General features: G+C 43.1%; 2 long non-coding RNA genes across 3 annotated transcripts in view; one reads left to right on the forward strand and one right to left on the reverse strand.

The window, feature by feature from the left end:
- LOC116441649 overlaps positions 1-16,688 on the forward strand; it is a 178,983-nt gene that overhangs the window by 147,028 nt on the left and 15,267 nt on the right. For both annotated transcript variants that reach the window (XR_004239205.1, XR_004239204.1), the window contains exon 5: positions 7,819-8,002. This is a non-coding gene — a long non-coding RNA (uncharacterized LOC116441649). The remainder of the gene's footprint in view (positions 1-7,818; positions 8,003-16,688) is intronic.
- LOC116441650 overlaps positions 4,606-16,688 on the reverse strand; it is a 35,994-nt gene continuing 23,911 nt past the window's right edge. Inside the window, exons 4-5 of the long non-coding RNA XR_004239206.1 lie at positions 6,801-6,988; positions 4,606-6,511 (exon numbers count right to left, since the gene is read on the reverse strand). This is a non-coding gene — a long non-coding RNA (uncharacterized LOC116441650). The remainder of the gene's footprint in view (positions 6,512-6,800; positions 6,989-16,688) is intronic.

Below are 16,688 nucleotides of genomic sequence, written 5' to 3' on the forward strand. Positions count from 1 at the left end.
CCTCTTGTTTATCCCAAAGAAGGTGGAACATGGGGAAGCTTTCTGCTTTTAGGTCTTTTATCTTTAATTTAACCTCATGGGAATGAAAAAGGAGAGTGGCTGTAATGTTTAGTTTGTGAAGAGGGCAAACATTAGCCTTGCGAACTGTGCTTTTAATTATTAGTCAGAAAATTTACTTTCAAGTCTGTACAGAATTGGAGGAAAATGACATGGAGCTGTGCTTGCACAGAGAGGAGGTTGCATAAGTGGGCTGAGACGACAGAAAAGCTGTTGTTGAAATCAAACCTGTGTGTCTGTGGAGGAATTGGAATACCCAGTAAAAAATGGAAAGGGTTCATCTATGACTGAGGGATGTATCAATAGACTTGTGTAAATAACAAATCATTCCAGTTTTCAAAAGCCTTTGCCGACCAAGAGACACGCTTGTGACAAATTCAGCATGGCATTGGCAAGTGCAGTCCTGTGGTCTTTGCAGTCATAAAATATTCAAAGCTTTCTTCTCTGTCCTCTTCAGCTCTTCACACCCTCCTGGTGAGACTAGCTGAGCCCTCCAGCCCACATCTGTATTTGGCAAGCATTGGTGTGCGAGGAGAGGATTAAAAAGTTACTCCTGGGAGCATCTATGGGAGGTTTCAGGGTATTTCTGGCTTTCCTCACAGTCAAAAACTTTTTAGACATAAAAGCTTTGGAAAAAATACGTGTTCTGTGTGCTAGTGTAAAGAAGTGCTCCTGAGGATGTCTAAGGCAAGCCCTGGAAGAGAGGGGATAAATAAAAACAGCTGGAAAATTGTATTAGGGAAAAAAGGAAGAGGGATTAAAGCCAATTCTAGAGAAAAAACTTTACTCTTGTGCTTTAAAGCACACCTCTCATAAGGTATATCCTTAGTTGCACTGGTTTTCATGAGACATAATCACATATTTGAAGCTTTTATAGAGTTCATTCTTTGAAATACTTTTCCTTGTCAGGGTTTTTAAAAAACCCACAAAACCACTCATATTGCCGGATTACTTTTTTTTCCATCCAGCGTTGCAACGTATTCCTGTCCCATCCATCCTCAGGCTTCTCACTTGTGTCTGTAACATTTTGCAAGGATTTCAGTGAAGTCAATTAAATTAATCTGGATTTACCCTGAGAGTTTGCAGAGCAAGAACTGCTACATCTCATTTTTAATGGTCCTCTCTTTTCCAAACACAGGCCCTGCTTATAAAGGGGTGGAGTGTTTTAGGGAGGAGGGTGTAGGATCAGCTGACTGCTCGTGTTGCTTCATCAGTGAATGGACCTGCCATCGGGACAGTCATCACAGGGAGACCCAGAGCAGCTTTTCCTAAAAAGGGGAAGCTACAAGGCTGTTAGATGTGGGCCTCCAAATAGAGACATGGGGTCTGTGCTTATCAGAGAGGAGTTGTGTGTGTCTGGTACCACTGGGACGGGATGGGAGCCAACGTCCCAGTTCGGGGAGCCCAGGAGGTGCAGGATAGCTGCAGAGGTGATGCTAAGGAGTGCACGTCTGACGTGGTGTAGGTGATACACAGGAGAGCTAAAAATACCTCCTTCCCTTGTTCCACCAGCGCGGAACAGACTTCTTGTAATTATGCATCTTTTAAGCTTGGTTTGCAAATTGACTTAATAATATATAATCATGATTTACTTAGAGACAAATTAGCATTTGACTTTGAATTTTGGATAAGTCACCTGCATTCCTGGTGTGTTGCTGTCATGGAGCTCATGCTTGGCACTTCATGGTTTTTAGGTCAACAGTATGAGAACACTGGACAGCTTTTTTCTTCCTATTTCATAAGGGTTAACCTAAATCATGGCATTAAGCAACATGATGTGAATCTGGTGAGAATGTGCTAGTTATTAAAAGTACGTGTGACATGTTCCTTTTTCCTTCAAATCCAGCCAGTCAGTTGTTGCTGAGTTTTTGGATTTGTGCCCACAGGGTCTGTATTATTGATCACATAATACAATAATTTTTGTCAATAAACAAAAATCCCCATGTTGCTTAAGTTAGGATGTGCTTGTGACACAAGGAACTGACCCCAGCACTTTGGTACATGACAAACGGGGGTGTGTGGAAATCTAACACGATGAAATGTGCGCTTTTCTTTCCTTTTTTTTTTTTAAAGAAAAAATTGCTTTTGAAAAGTAGAAATTAATCTTAAATACCTGTTTCCACTGTGATCCACATTCATTTATTTCTCTGCTTTCTTGCAAAGTCTGTGGTTCTTACAGCTATCAAAACTTTTGGTAACCAAGCAGTCTCAAAACACAAGGCCTTGCAGCCTTCAGTGTCAGGACACTCATGAGAAGGGAGCACAAAAAGGAGGTGAGAGCTGCACTGTGGCCATTTAATAATCAAAATCGGTTGGGCAGGAAAAGCAAATTCTGGGTATTTTCTCTGCTTTATTGTTCGCATGCTGCTGCTGCTCCAGTTCCACAAAGCTCCTGGGAGTCTCTATAGTTTATAGTACATGACTCACTGGTCTTTTGACACTGTGCTGTTTGACACAGAGATTTTTATTTGTACTTCCACGGAGAAATGTATGTACATATAAAGGTTACAGGGGATGTGAGTGGCCCTCAAATTGTGTTAAGTTTAAAAAGTCTATTCTCCCATAAAATGTTAAATCACATGGCAGTGGTGTTCCTTCCAGAAGGCTCAGACCATGCTACTGTGGTTGTGCACACACAGCCAGAAGGGAGGTAGAGAGAATACCTTTTACAGGCTATTTACTTCTCACATAATCAAAATGGCAGTGAAACAACCCATATTTGAAATTGCCTTATTTAGAGTGTCTTATTGTAAACCAGACCTGCTTCTCTTCAGCTTGGTTTAGCAAGCAGGTAGGAATGCGCAAGGGAATGTGACCGTACTGCAGTGTTCTTCCCTTTTTCCTTCTCTTTTCCAATCATTATTGTGGTGCCACTGATCTCAGGTCCTTTGGCCCTGCCTTTTAGGAAGGTTTTTGTATTTGTTATTGGTCAGTCTCCAGCAGCACTGAATGGGAAGTGCCCTAAGTATATTTGCAAATAAACACCTGGAGCTCGGCAGCAAACTGCCCCCAGGCTTTACTTAAACATTTTGTAGATTCAGAAATGGAACGGAAGGAGAGAAAATGCTGAGGATAACAAGAGGATCTGTGCCAGGTATGTTCTCCTGGGAGCTACTTTGAGGCAGGGAATGATTTTATCTCCTCACTGCCCTCAGGAGCCACCAGCATTTCTGCTCCTCATTCCATTAGAGGAGCACAAAGGAGCCAGAGCTAGGCTGTGTGAGGGTCAGATCGTGGCCATCCCTGTCCTTCAAAGAAACTTATTCAACTGTGCATGATTAATTTTTTCCTCCAGTGCATCACTTGGAACCACTGAGAGCATTTTGCCCAGAAACACAATAGCTACTTTTTTAGCTGCAAAAATCAGTGGGTATTGAAACCTCCTGGAGCCTCAATAACCCCAAAGCAGTCACTCGCTGTGAGCCTTTTGCTCTGCCTCTTTCTAATGCCCCGCACTTTGTATTCTTGTTGGAATTCTTAGTCAGTAGTTTGCCTCAAAGAAATAGCAAGGAAGGCTCTGCTATTCCATCTCTAGAAGAGCTTTCCTGAGAGACAGCTAAAAGTTTCTCTAGTTATTGCCAGGTGTTTCAGAATTTAAAAATTGCTGTGGAAAAGCATAAATTGTTTGGGGCACAGTTGGTTGAAATTCTGTCAAAATGCAATGATTTTAATGAGTGTGGAAGGAGGCTGCAGGCAGGAGTCAGCCATGCCAACCTGCGAATAACCTCAAATGATTATAAATAGCCTTGTGATAGCTTGAAGCTTCTCATTTTTGAGTGGTTCTTCTGTGTCTGACAACAGAGATCCTGTATTTTGAAGTTTAAAGCCCTCATTCTATACTCATCTCTTTTGATGGGGAGATGAGGTAGAGGAGAAGGGGAAAAGGAAGTTCCTGTCGGTCCCCACTCTGCCCTGGGTGCTGATGTAAAGGTGTCAATAAAACAGTCATGGTTTGGAACATGTATAGGTATGGGTATTCTGGGATTTCCTGATGGGGCTTTCAGGCTTCTGTTCCAAATCCTTGCATTTTTTGCACTTCAGGTTTTGGTCAGGCAAATCCTCCTGAGAGGAGAGTAAAAGGAATTATAACCTACATGGGACCTTTCAGTTGATTAAATTTTTCATCCTCTGAGGAAAACAGTGTTTAGAGTTTGGGAAAGTGAGATGGTAAAATGTGCCTAATTACAGTTGACTCCAGTGGATGAACTTCAGTGTTAGTCTGGAAAAGTTGAAAAGAAGTCCATGGTTATTTTAAAATTAATTATCACTCTTCTGAAGTCCTGCTGAAAAGAAAAAAACAAACTAGGCAGTAAAATGACTCACAGATGAGGCAAAATCTACCATATGTCAGCTATGCCTCAGAGCCAGTGGGGTGCTGCCTTTGTTTGTGTCAATGGGGTATTTCTGCTGAGGTATTCCAGGACACACCTTGTGCTTCCCAGGGCAAAGCCCTGGCATTTGGTGGGTCTGACACGACAGGAACAACGCTCGGCTGCCTTTTTTGGTTTAACATGAATTTTTATTTTCCAGGTAGATGCTGAGGCCTCGCAGCACTTGTAATTATAATGTAAATATTTGAATTTTTATTTTTCATAGTAGTTCACCTGACTTTAACTTCTGCTGAGTACAGGAGATGCAGGAGCTGAGGGGGAAGGAACACATGTGCAGATCTCCTCAGCAGGGCATTGGCTCAGCTCTCCTCAAATATTTCCTCCTGATGTGTTGGTGCTGAACATGTGGGTACTTCCTCCCTGGTGGCGTCAATTCCGTGGCTGCTGAGGGCTTTGGTGTGCTCCAAGTCATTTACACTGCCTAGGACACAGGGAACAAAGCTTGCTGAGAGGCCCCTGGGCAATTCTCTCTCCAGCAGGCACAGGGCAGGTAGAAATTTCCCTTGGGACATCCCTGGAAAAGGGAAAACTTGCAGTCAGGCCTGGCACACCTTGTTGTAAGTGCGACTGGGGGTGGGTGATGGCTGGAGGTGATGCTGTCCCTGACCATGGCACCCCTGGCCAAGGACAAATCCCACAAACCAGGAGGGACAGAAAGCTCATTGAAGTCTTTGCCTTGGAGAGAGGAAAAGAATTCTGCCTTCCCTCCCTGGGAACAGGGTGATTCGTCATTTTAAAACTCTGTTTCTGTTCACTCTTTATCCGCACCATCCCAAGCATTACACAGGCTGATAATTTAAGTGCAGCATCCAGGAGTGCTTTGTCCAAGAAGTTGTGTAGTAAAAAGGTACCAGAAAACACTACAACAGAGCCTCAGGGCAGGAAAGCAGCTGCTCCGGTAGTGATGGGGATTCTCTTCTTTTGGCTCCCTTATCTTCTTTGCCCTCATGGATGACAAAGAGAAAAAGCAAATCGTGCCTCCTCACTCAACTGTGGGACTTGTAGGAACAGCAAAACCACTTCAGTGTTGCCATGGAGCACTAATGAAGTACTTGTTAGTGGGCTTGGCTATTTATGGACCTTATGTTGGAGCTGGAGTGGGGGTTTCCCTGTTGATCCCTGTTACAGAAAGCTGCACCACGGATGAGGAGCTAAAATTGTATTTTACAGTCTGGATCAGCAAATCTTCTGATTTCATTGATGAAACCTCGGCACAAAGTTATTTTTGGATGGCAGTTCCAACCTCTTCCTGACTTTGTAGAGAGAGTTAGAGAAACCCAGGGCTTCTGTGTGCCACAGCACTTGGGTTGGTACCAAGTGGCAGAGGAGGGTGGTGGCCAGGTAGGACACTGGGTGAAGCACAGCTGTGGCAAGCACCAGGAAATTCCTTGTGGAGCCCAGGTGGATGCGGCTCCATGTTTCCTGCAGGAACAACAGGCTCCTGGCACCTCTCTGAGGGAGGCAGCAGCTCAGGCAGGGCTGCAGGGAGCTCCTTGGGCAAAAACTTTGTGATTCAGTAAATGAGGCCCTGTTAGACTTCCTGGACAGTGGGCTTGCTGTGGTAGAAGAGGAATTGCAGAGCTCTCAGAGAAAGGCAGAATCCTTCTGAAATTTGCGGGTGTGAGAGCTGCCAGAAAAGTTTTAGATGCATTGTACTAAATTCAGCAAAAGTTGGGAGAGAAGTTTCAAGAAGGGGTTAAGGGGGAGCAAACGTCTAAAATAAATCTCTGACGCTGACTCTGTCTATGTGCTGGAGGGGCAGACAAGGGGAGGAACAAAAAAAGTGGGTGAAAACATTTTATGGGGACTGGAAATTCTTTTGTGGAGTGAAGCTGCTCTCTTGTCCTCTTGCTTTGAGGAGGGACTCAATCTTTGTCTTCTGGGCCCAACTGAGAGAAAATATTCCATGTGATTTAGGAGATAACACAATTCATTCAATTCACCTAACAAAAGAAAAAGCATGAGGTATCACCTGTGATTAAACCAATCTGGTGCCATTCTGTTCTGCTCACAGACATTCCACCATCAGAAAAACAAGGGGACATCTTCAGATGGGTTCTTTGCTGTAAAAGAAATGTGGGGTGATTTCTTTTTCACCAACGAATCAATGTGTACTAAATGTATAACCAATGTATTTTCAATGTACTTAAACTGAAACTACACACCAAGGCTTTAAGTCAGTATTATGAAAAAAATCAACACCAAAAAAGCCCCCAAAACATATCCCCCCCAAAAACACCCAATCAAATAAACCAGAAAAATCAGTCAACCAAACTAGAAAAACCCAACAAACCAAAGAACCCAGAAGGAATGGTAAATGTCCTCTTATTGATGTCCTTAGGGAACTCTCACCTCTAAATGTTACAGGGTGGTGGTGCAGACAGGTTTTTGTCCTGAACATTTTCTAAGAATGATTTTTTGTCCTCATTTGTTGCTTGATAAGAGTCCCCTTCCTTCCAGGTCACTCCAAGAACACCATGCACAGCTCCCTGGGATCAGCCACAGAACTTTTATTGTATTAGTTTCAGGCTCATTATTTTCTGGGGGAAAAAAAAAGGTGGAGACATTTAATAAGATCAGTTACCCTTGGAGGTAATTTAAGCTCTTCTCTCTGTAGTTAATGAGCAAAATAGACAGGAACCAAAAGATGAAGGTGTTTTTGCCAGTGCTGTCAAAAGCTGCATAAAAGTGACTGAAAGCCTAAGACTAAAATAATGATTTTGTATATAATTAACAGAAAGTTCTCAACAGTTTTGTATTAATGCTCCCAGGAAGGTGATGCAGATATTTGGTTATTTGACTTTAGTCAGACTTTACATGCTTGAAGCAGAAATCACAGCTGATGAAACAGCACAATTTTAAGTCGCTGATTCCTGCCTAACGAGCCTCCTTAGCATCACTCAGGGAACTCATTCCCAGCCTTTGTGGAACTTGAGATTAATAGGGACGAGAGAATTCACCACGTGGAGGCTTTTGAGTTGGAAAGACATGCAAAGCTTACATCCCAAACTGCCATTTATACACTGCTAAATGCAGTATCCCAAGGATAGGACCTAGGACCACTTTTTCCCTTTGTAGAACAAGTAGCTAACATCCAGTCTTTACTCGCTGGAGGAAATTGCTGTCAGGCATTTGCTGTGCTAATCTTGGTAAATCTTTTGTATGTGGTATCACTGATTTCTGTGTTGGGAACTATGGAACTTGTTCATGGTGGGGATCATCCTAAGGATGTTTGTGTTTTACACAAATCGTGGATTTGGGATACTCGGGAATGTCTCTGCTGTGCCCAAAAGTTTTGCGGGATGCTTTTATTGCCGTGGATTGGCTACTAAGTCTCTGTTTACTCAGCCCCTCTGCTTTGCTTTAACAGCTCTGCCACTGCAAACCAGCCCAGAGAGACTGATTCCTGAGCCAAGGATCTTGCACTGATAACATTGCTGATAAACCCCTGAGAAGGGACACGATGAGCCGCTGGAACCGCTCCCTCCCTGGCCACTGAAGGGCTGCCTCCCAGAAGATGGAGCTGTTTGCCTGAGACTGCTGATGGAGACCTTGTAAGTTCAGTATCACATGAAATTGGGGAATTCGTACAGATGTCAGGGAATTACTCCTCACAGCTGAGAGCAAGAAGAAAGAAATGAGCATGCTGACTATAATTATTTTATTATAAAAGAAAGTTTTTATTTGTTTTTTACCGTGGTAAATTATACTTCTTAACAATAATAGTACATGAAAGTAAGTTCAGTTATTAGAGTCCAGATGCCAACCTGGTTTTTCCCTTTGAAGCTGCACATGATTCTTGGCAGATTTAGGTATATAAAGCATTGCAATTTTCCTGAGTTTATCACTTGATTAGAGAGGGGGTGATTTGTCTTATTGACAGCAGTCACGCCCTTTTTGCTGGAAGCAAATCCATTTACTTCTCTCTGGGATGGAGCAGGGTATTTATTTCTGGTGTACTTTGGTTTCCACCTGTGAATGGTATGGCCAGGAGGGATTTTAAATTTCCACATTGAAAATCAGGTGAAAAAGTAATGAGCATAGAAGATTGAAAGCAAAAGATGGATGTTGATTCTTGCTCAAGGAAGGGTGGTTGGTGGGAACCCTTGAGTTAGGGCTGAGCAGCAGAGCCCTTCTGGGATCAGATGATGAAGGAAATAGTAAGTACATGGGGATTTGAATACATTTCTAATCTGTTTGTGTGTATTTAGTGTGTGATCTTCTTCCCTTTAAAGCAGCGTTAACCCTCTCCCTCCTTCCCTTCCCTGATCACCCCAAATCTGGGATAAGGCTCTTGGTCTCTCTTAAGCCTGGAGACACTGAGGAGCCCCTCTGGGAACTGGACAAGACTGCTGTTAATGACAGCCAACAACTGTCAGTGTCTCAGCCTCACTGTGGTGGCTGCTGTGAACATTTTACTTTTCATTTTATTGCTGCAGATCAGATACTGGTTTTTACAGCTCGCATGTGTGCTATCTAAACTGCAGAAAAGATTAAGAAGAAGGGAAGTTTTATAAGCACTGACGTGGTTGTCATGACTACCTAAGCCACTTTGCTGGTGCCATACAAGTCTTTCACTTTATCTGTCTAGCTTTTATACAAAAAACCCCATACATTTATTTCTGCATGAGAGTCTGAAGAAACAGGGCTCAAAAAAGGTCTGTAACGTAAATACGTGTGTGGGGGGTGTGACGTGCAGGTGAAGCTGAGGCTCATCCCCCCAGTCAAATCACAAATGTGTGTGTTAAGTTGTGTTAAATGCCTTGGACAGGGAGAGAGCCGGGTCCCAGGTATCTCTGCTTTAGTCTGAACCGACAAGATTGGAGTCCTGGCAATCAGGGCTCCAAATGACATGGGGAAACCGGCTGCTCTGACTTGCTGGGGGGTGCAGGTGTCCTCCCTGAAGCTGTCAGCATTAGAAAGTTTGAATTTATAGATAACATATTCTTAAATAGCCTCACCATCTCTTTTTTGAAGTCTGTAAGCCTCTTCCACAGGCCTGTAAGGCTGGGACAGCTGGGATGTGTGAATACTTGTAAAAGTACGGTTGACCCCCAAAGCCTTTTTGGTGGTTTGAGGGTTTTCTTTTTCCTCTTTTTTTCTATAAAGGAAGGTTTGCTCAGTGACAGAGTCATGGCTCATGCAAGGGAACAACCAGAAACAGGAGTAGTATGTGTGTAAATGTTAGCATATTCTTGGTGCTTTATTTCAGGCAAGCAATGGGTAATCACAAGGAGAGCAAGGAAAAGTACTGAGTGTGTTTGGAAAAAGAAAAGATGTACCATGCTCTGAGCACAGGGTCTCCAAAACAACAAGGGGGAGTTTGAGATAAAGTTTTGTTGCCAGGAGACTGTAACCACGAAACAGAAATGCTGATTAGCTGAGATACTTGAGAGATGATGCAAAAAGACATCTCAGTGTCTGTGTTGTGTCAAAAACCTAAAACAACACAGTTATCTTGGAAAGCTAAACACAACAATGCAGATCCTAACAGCAGTAAATCCAACCCAAGTGCAAGTGGTCACAGGCTGATCTAAAGTTTAAGAATATAGCTAGAGTTGGTAATTAAATGACCCAGGAGTTAAATTATTGGAGGAGGAGGAAGAGGGTAAATGTATGCAGCTCTGTCATTTTTTGAGCACTGAATCAGCTCAAACCTGCTCCAGAATGGGCAGCTGAGGTGAGAGGACTCTCTGCAACCTGTGTGTGCCCAGCTTTGTGCTTTCCTAAGGAACCAGGAACTTCTGAAGAGAATCATTACAGCATAGTAAAGCATTTTAAGTTCCAGGTGGGCATCAAGGAGAAAAGTTTAGGAAGAAATCTGAAAGAAATCAAATGAAAGGGAACAAGGATAGAATTTCAGAAGACACAGGCCTGGTCATCGTGTTCTTTTAATGGTAATAGGAAAATAATAACTTGCAAAAAAAGAAGCCCTCTGTTAAAAATCTCTTCTTTTATGTTCCCCGGGGAAGGCTGTTCTGGTCAGAGGAAAAGAAAATTGTCCACCATGCTGAGGCAGGTTTGCATTCTGCTCTGTCGTTTGGTTGCTGACAGAGCTGGCAAATACCTGTGTAAGAGAAAACATCTGCAAAATGCTCCTGTAGCTGGTGGGGATGTGAAGGAAGTTTCAAGTAAAACTATTTCTATATGTTCATTTGCTTTTTTCATGTGGGGAGAATCTGGAGCTGTGAAAGCGTTTGCAACTCCTGAAAAAATTGTAGACTATTCAGTAATGTTATTAGGATAAAATCAATGATTTATACTAAGCATTCCTAAAAATTGCAAAATGTAATTTAATTCTTTTGCCAGTGGGGAAATGGTGAAGAAATGAGTTGTGCTTGCTTAACTTAATTTTTGTTTCTTAGCACGAGGTTTGTAATTACTTTAAGTAAGCAAGTTATTTGTTTCCGTTAGCAGTAATTGACGAGTGAATGTGATAGTGACATACTTTCTCCTGAAAACTTTACTAGCAAATCCCTGTAGTTAAGAGCTCTGGCTAAACTTACTGTGCCAGGTGGATCCTCCAGTGTGTCATCCCAGAGAGTCAGCTATCCTTAGCGTAATGCCTCCATTAGTAATTGGAACCTGCAGGTCCCTGTTACTGCACACTCCCTGCAGTAACACCCCTTAAATCCTAGTGAGAAAGGCAGCATTATCAAGGTAACGAGGTTTTATTGCTATTTCTCAGCTAATCTGTTTTATTGTGACTTTGGCTGCTCTGCAAGAAACATAAAATTAGGCCTGGATCTCTGTTTTCTACCTGTGGGATAGGTGGAATTTGGAGTGTGTGACTCCAAGGGCTTTCCCTGGGACCCTGCTGCTGGTTCGTTATTCCCATCATGGGGGTGTTGGACTCAGTGTCTGTGAGCAGAATTCTGCCAATTCCCAACTCCTGGATCCCTGTGCCTTTCCAAATGCCGTTCCCCAGTGTTTTGCAGTAATGTGTGTGATTAGCTGCTGCTGCTGTTCTATTGATTGATACCAGGTTAAAGACAACCTGTCAGGCTTGGCTTCCTTGAAAAATGTGTGTTAGAGGCTGGATTCTTCCAGGAACTGTTTGTCACTGGGTATTTGCTCCTGTAAACAACTGCTGGTACCAACCTTCTGTAAATGCTAAATAAAACTGCCATTTCCCCTGCCTTGGGAAACCACAGCATGTCCTCAGAGCCCCACAGGAGTCACTGGGGTGGCTTTTAACAACCTGTGGCAGAAAATCCATCCTGTGGCACAGTTAGTAGGGAATGCCCAATCCCCTGTCGGTCACAGATGGTTCTGGAGCTCCTCAAAGCTGAAAGTTATCAAGCATTTTTAAAAACTAAGAGTTCCTAAAAAGGAAGGGTTTTTTCATAGGCAGAGTGCATCTCAGAGAACATGCCCTGTGTAGCTCTCCCCCAAGTATCTCGGGAGTGAGAAGTTACAGAACAAAAGCAGACTGGGGAGACACCTAGAAGTCCTCAGGGAATCATAGTTGCCTGTTTTCCTTCTTCTCAATTCAGTTGTTTCCTGCCACACGGAGATGTAGGAAAATAAACAGAATTATCACCCGGGAAAGGAGAGTGCCGACTGATGAGTGCATTGTGTGGCAGCAATCTCTTCATTGCACTGGTAGATGACAAAAGTCGTCCCTAATGAGGGTTGCAAACTCAGCCATTGCTGATCAGCCCCTCACGGATTAGGGATACTCTAGAGCAGCCAACTGTCTGCAACAAAGGAGTACATTTTCTCAGGATAAAAAAGCAAGCTGAGGATTACAAGGACCCAACAGTCTTTATCTGCAGAAAATCCTTGTTTCAGGTTTCTTACCTCTTCTTAAAGGCTTGGAATAAATAATATTGATTTCCTTTAAAAGTTAATGTGTTCACTGTTAAAGTATGCACACAGCTTAGAAAAAAGGATTATTTTGCTTTTAAGCCTTCCTTCAATGTGAAAAGAGATCTATTCTGTCAAATTTCTCTACAAATTATAAATTTGTAAAATCTCTATTTTATTAAAAATTGAATTTTAATTAAAATTTTCTAAATTATAAATTTTCAGACAGATCTCATATATATATTTATACTTATTTGAGCTGTTCCTGCAGGGATTACTTCTCACCTACTAACTGGAGGTGAAAACATATTTGGAAGCTTTCCAGTTCCTATCTCTGTGTCAACGCAAATATGTAGATGCAGGAGAAGGCCCTTAAATGGGGGTCAGTGGAGCTGTTTCCTTGAGCTCTTTCCTGGCAGTGATACCTCTGAGTCCAAAGGAAATACCTGAGTGAAGGTTTGTTGTGTACAGTCTCTGTGTTATTTTGTGGTTTCCTAGTGCTGAACTCCCGACCAGTCCATAACATCTGGCTGCATTTATCCAATTGGCACAGAAACTCTCTTTTAAGTGCTCTGCTTCTGCAGAGTCATGGAAGATATTCTCAGGAGCTGACCTGCAGCAAAACATATCCTGGGAGAGCAGAGCAGCCATGGATCCCCTGCTGGGGGATAATTGATCCTGTACCTGCTTTACGGGCAGAGGGATCGAAGCACTTCCCACTGGGGCGCTGCCTGGCTCGGAGTTGTCTTTCCATTAAGGCCTCGTTGTCAATGAGCTGCCCCAAGACTGGAACAGGATGCACTCAGTGGGGAAGCAGCAAGCACTGGCGGGCATCGTTAGCGGTGTTTGCTCTGCGAGTGAGGTGCCGGGCTCTCAAATAGAGACAAGCAGGATCCAGGCTAATCCCTCACTGCTCCTGGCATTGGGCTTTGCAGAAATTCCCTGTAGCTGGAACACTGCTGCCACATCCAGAGTTCAGCTGTGCTTTGTAAGCTGCTTAAATATTAAATGGTTATTGATTTCTTATCCTGGGAAGCTTGATTGTTTAAGCCAGCTGAAACCTCAGTAGGTCCGTAACAAAACTGGGAGTGGTGGGTTTGAAGGGAGAGTATGGCAGAACAGCTGGAGGCGGGGAACGGCCATTACTGCAAGCAGGGTGTTGCTGAATGCCAGGCAGAATGGCCTGAAAGTCCTGGTTTGCCTTGGGCTCTCATTGGTTTGGGACCGGTGCAGGGCTCAGGGGCTGCAGCAGCACAGTTTGCTGGTAGAGGATATTGGTGCTGAAGGAGTTTGTTCTCCAGTTAAACTAGGGTGGATTTTGGATGGATTTAGAAATAAGGTCGTTCCTAACTCAGAGGCTGGGGCTGAGGGATGTTCCCTTCTCCTGTGGCTCAGGTTGTCTCTCTCAGTGGCTTATATCCACTACAAAGAGTTTCCAGGAAGGGTTGTTCAGCATTTGTGTTCAGCCCTTGGAGACCTTCAGGGAAGAAGCCAAGGAAGTGAAGTGCATATTTTTGCAGAGTATTTTTCCATCCAGCCCTGGCCCTTTGATCTGAAATGTGTAACCTGTAACATGCCTATTCCATAGCAGCATATCCAAGCCCTCAGTTCAAATGTTGAATAGAGAAGAGTCCAGTTTGCAGACCAGATTTAAATTTCTTCAGTTTGGAAAGGTTCTGTTTTTCACGCAATTCTCTTCACTATCTGTTTCAGATTACGAAATTTATGCTACATACTTTTATTTTCTCACCTGACTTCAGCAGTGTCTGGGTCTGCTATCACTCTCCAGGCTGTATTTTTCTTCTGCTTTAAAATTGTCAGACATTTTCAAATGAGCAAGCTCCTGATTAATAACTAATTGGCTTTAGCAAACAGCTCTTGCTGGGTGGTTACCTTGAGCCAATTCCTATTAGTATTCCAACACACGCAGGAAGTGTTCTCCCTCACTGGAGGCTGATGTTACATCTCTTTAGCCACTTATAAAATAAAGCTAAGTGAATTAGTATTGATTCCCTTACTTGTAATAGCAGGAATGCAACCTAATCGCCTCTCCAAATCACCCAGGCATTCCTGACTGAGGCTGGAACGGAAAAAATGTATGGAGAGGGCAGGAATTTTGTGTTGCTGAGGGGAACTGTCTGTGACAGGCACTTAGCCAGGCAGGGCTTGCTCCCCACCTGGGCAATGAAAACATTTTGAATATTACAGTTGCAAGGTGCAAAAAGAAGTTTTTCCTTCCACTGTGTCTCGAATTATGTTTGGATTTTGTATAGACAGCCAAGATTAATTAATATTTTACAGGCTTCACACGCAAGTTGAATCTCTCACAGCATTTCTCCTGTTTTGTTAAGCTCACACTCCTGCTCTCTGGGAGAGTGTTTCTTCTTTATCCATTTTTATGAGCAGGTCAGGAAATATATTACTTTTATTATAGGCTCTAAATGCAGGTACAGTGGAGAGAAAGAAAGGTGTAAGTTATGGAGATTTTCTGAGAACTTTTCTCTTTTCCTGTCTGAATAGGTCTTCCCTCCCTTAGTCTTAAATAGGCTAAACCCTCCTTTCTTCCTTCTCTCTTGCTGCAAATCCTGGAACACCAGAGCAGAGCACTATGTTACACTGGACAATTTACAGAAGTTCTGCTGTGCATACTGAAAATCCTCTTGCAAGGCTCAAAATACCTGTGCTGCTGCCAGAAATGCTGCTGCTGCTCAAAAACTAAAATAATAATAACAATACAAGAGACCATACCAGAATAGAATTTGTCATTAAGAAATGCTGACCAGCTTTTCTGACCAACCTACTTTGTGCACAGTATTCAACTGGCTACAGGAAGCTATTCTGAGGTAATACTTCTCCTGAGAGAGGTCACAAATACCCAAAAAATGCCATGCACAGCTTTTGCAGGACATTTAGGACCTAATCAAACCCAGTAAGGAAAGGAACTACTTAAAAAGTAGAGGAAATCAGGTTTTGAAATGTTTAGCCTAAACTACTGATGTTTAAACACAGAGCTGACTTTGGAGAGGGGTTTGTTCTTCACTGAGCTTTTTCAAGCACACTTCTTCCACTCTTCATTGCCTCAGGTTTTCAGAACTTCAGGCAGAATTGCATCTTCAATGAAGGTTCCATGGAATGTCACCCGCTGTGACATTCCAGTGCTCAGCAATGCCATGTCCCTCTGCCCAGCCCCAGGGGTGTGTGACACACCTGCTGTGTTTCCCATGAAACTGGTCTTGGATGATCCAGATTAATGTCACTTACAGATTTATAAAATCTCCTCCAAAAACCTTCGATCAAATAATCCTTGTCGTGGCTGTTTGTGTGAAACGGGTAGAGACAAACGTGTAGTAAACTTCCACGGGGAGACAAATAAGCGGTAACCAAGATTATTTCAGAGGACAGGAAAAGTTATTCAGAAACCCCTTGCATCTCTTGAAATGTAGCACACAATGCATTTGTGCAAACATGAAAGTGATAACAGTAAAATTCCCTGTTTCTCATGCTCTTTCTACGTAACCAGACATCTGTTCCCTTTCCGGAGTGACGCTCCCCACCTGCCACAGATGAGCCCGGAATGTTTGGTGCTTTTATTCCAGGGAGTTTTCACAACACAAGTCAGAACAAATCTATTCAATTTTCTTTTTGTTGCTGTTGATTGTGTGATGCCAACAAACTCTGCAGCAATTTGCTATAAATGCAATGGTAGGGAAGGAATTTTCATTAAAAAAGTAGGAAGAAAATTGCAAACGAAAACCCAGTGGTCAGGACTTGGCTGACAATCAGTTTAAGCAAGGTTGGAGTGTGCTGTCAAAGACTGGATTGAGACACCGTGACCTTTCTATGGAGGCTCCTTCTGGAGCTGGGGTAACTCCTACTAGAATGTCCCTTTGTCTGACAGCTGAAGGGCTGCCTGGAAGCTGAATTCCAAAGCTATTCCCAGGTCCTGTTGTGCAGTGAGAGCGTGGCAAGCTGACTGTAGGACCCAGCTTTCCCAGGGGAACACGGTGGCTGTTGTTTGAGAGGGAGGCACTCACAGGAAGCTGAATGTTTAATTTAATGGTCTGTATTTGAAGCAGATATAGGAATTCTGCAGTCTCTCCCATCTGGAATTTCACTGTTGCTAGTGGAATTGCCAGTGTTGGTAGGTATGTCACACATAAAATAACGCCACACTTCTGTTTCCTTCACTGTGCTTATGTGACATGAAAGAAATTAGGTTGGGTCCTGAGGTATGGTAAAATATATTTTGCTGTGTGCAGGGGCAGTGAAGTCCTTTGGGGCACTTTTATTGAGCACGAGTTACTGCTAGGCTGGATCATAGGTTAAAAAAAGAAAATTCAAGCCCCGAAAAGCCCTTTTCCAACCATTTCTGACTTCCATTTTGTTCCACTCCTTCTCCCGTCACTCTGTTGTACTCACTTGTTTAATGCT

This window comes from Corvus moneduloides, chromosome 3 (genome assembly GCF_009650955.1).
Source record: "Corvus moneduloides isolate bCorMon1 chromosome 3, bCorMon1.pri, whole genome shotgun sequence".
NCBI classification, from domain to species: Eukaryota; Metazoa; Chordata; class Aves; order Passeriformes; family Corvidae; genus Corvus; species Corvus moneduloides.